The following is a 2,521-nucleotide window of genomic DNA, read 5'->3' as shown; positions in this document are numbered from 1 at the left end:
CTTACTTTCATCTAGTGTTAGTTTTAAGCTATTTTCTACAGCCCTCATAAACTGATTGGCAAGAACATTAAAATGGCTGTTGTAACCTTATCAATATTTGGAGTATACGTAACTTAATTAGAACAGACGAGCCTGATTGACTGCCCGCTGTTTCCACTACAATTCCTCAATATGTAAGTACTGTGTGGTATTTGCTTTCTCCGCAGTCACATGGCACTCTGCTCTCACCCTCTTCCCAATCAACGGTCAAACGTCTCCGATGGCACTGGCCTCCTATTGAGCATAACCAATTCTTTACTAAAGTCTCAGATAGGCTCATTCTACGAGTGGAGTGACGTGACGCGCAGCCAGCTCGACTCGTGTATCGTGGTGAGAAATCTCAACTCAAATTAAGTGACTTTCCATTTAATTCCCGCGGGAAGCCTTGTCATTCGAGTTGAGATTTCTCACCTCGATATACGAGGTAGGTATCTACGTTACCTCACTCCACTCGTAGAATGAGTGTTGGCGCGAGCATGAATTTCTATCCATATTAGCATCCAAAACAACTGCGCAACAATTTGGTGCGATTGATTACGCCCTGCAATCTGCAGCTGATGTCTGTTGATTTCAGATCCCTGTGCATCATATTTATAAGAGAATTTATGGTATTTTTGTGCCTCATATTTTGGTCAGTAGGGGGATTAGGGGCATAATGGACACCGTAAGCAAATGAGTACGTTAGGCCTGTATAACAGAGTAAAACTTAACATATTATCAGTTGACTTACAACTTTAACTTGTTTCCTACGTCTTCCAATCATTTACAGCAGGTAGAAGACATATGTCTTTACTGTGAAGAAATAATTAATTGTAAAGCGTGTGTTTTTCAAGGCTGGCAGGAATTAGGAACAGAGACACACTTTACAATTTTCATGATTTTACATATAAATTGTGTGTTTTGTATTGCGGATTTTTAGAAAAATTTCCACTCTGCGGTAGCCGCCGAGTTCTACCGCAGCTGTCAAAGTCCTACCGCAGGCTTGAAAATCATCCTATCATTGAAACTGAAGGCCAAATCAAAGCATGCTTGCAAGGTGAATTGAACTGAAAACCAACAACAAACAATGATCATCGGCGTCGTATCCAAGGCTATCCAAAGCATCGCTACGGCTCGCTATAGGGTAGATCGATGATATTGCTAATTTAGAGAAAATTTTCCACTTTACGGAAGACTGAAAAGCTACCGCAGCTGTCAGACTGATGATTTTCACCAATGTATCATCAATCAGTCCAAGGATACCTTGGATCGAGCCTTGGATACGACGCCGATGATCATTGTTTGTTGTTGTTTTTCAGAACATTTCACTTTGCAAGCATGCTTTGATTCGACCAAACTTTTCAATGATACGATCATTTTCATGGCTGCGGTAGGACTTTGACAGCTGCGGTAGAACTCGGCGGCTACCGCAGAGTGGAAAAATTTCTAAAAATCCGCAATACCTCAGTGAAAATCAGTAGTCTGACAGCTGCGGTAGCTTTTCGTTCTACCGTAAAACGGAAAGTTTTCTCTAAATTAGCAATATAAGAATTATATTTTTCCCTCATTCACAAAGCTAATAACTATGTGCAGTCAAAAATTCAACCAAATCGGTTCGATTTGGAATTTGTTACAGCTGTTTGAAATAGAAAAAGTCTTAGATGCGCAGAATATGGGCCCTCCACGGCACTTCATCCATCGCTACATAAATCTTCGTATATGTCTACATAAGGTAACAATTAACTTGTTTTTATGGTGGACAAACTCCAAAACTTGTAATACCTTATTTGGTGCTGCTTCGAAATTATAAGAATTTCACCATATGAAAAACATATTTAAATTTCAAAGATATTTTGGTTATTTTGGAGCAATATATAAATGGTACTTTTGAAAAATAAAACCATGACTTGTTCCTTTACACTTATAAAAGTTTTACATAGAAGTTTTACATAGAAGTCAACGGTTTCGGTAAAAACAGAGGTGTCCATTTCGCGCCGGGTGTCCATTATGCCCCTAATCCTCCTACTACTCCAGCGTCCACGGCATCCACCGATAACTGCAAATACCTAGTCGCTTGATTGATGCCTTAGTAGGCCCAACTTCCACTGATAATGCACCTTCGTAGGTATTCCGCGGCTATCGTTGTTGTCTGCCGTTAATAAGGACCCGAGGTAGACGAAGTCTTCCACCACCTCGAAAGGGTCCCCGTCTATCGTAACACTGCTACCTTGGCTTGCCCTGCCGTTCGTGGTTCCGCATGCCAGCATGTACCTACTTCGTTTTCGACGCATTCACCGTGAGTCCGACCTTTGCTGCTTCACGTTTAAGGCAGGTGTACAGTACTGCCACCGTTCCAAATGTTCTAGCAATAACATCCATGTCACCCACAAAACAGACAAATTGGCCGGATTTCGTGAAAATCGTGCCTCGACTGTTAAGCCCGGCTCGGCGCATAACACCTTCCAGGACGTTGTTGAACAGCAGACATGAGAGTCCAACACCT

Source organism: Aedes albopictus, chromosome 2 (genome assembly GCF_035046485.1).
Source record: "Aedes albopictus strain Foshan chromosome 2, AalbF5, whole genome shotgun sequence".
Classification (NCBI taxonomy): domain Eukaryota; kingdom Metazoa; phylum Arthropoda; class Insecta; order Diptera; family Culicidae; genus Aedes; species Aedes albopictus.
Note: the sequence above shows the minus strand (reverse complement) of the source record.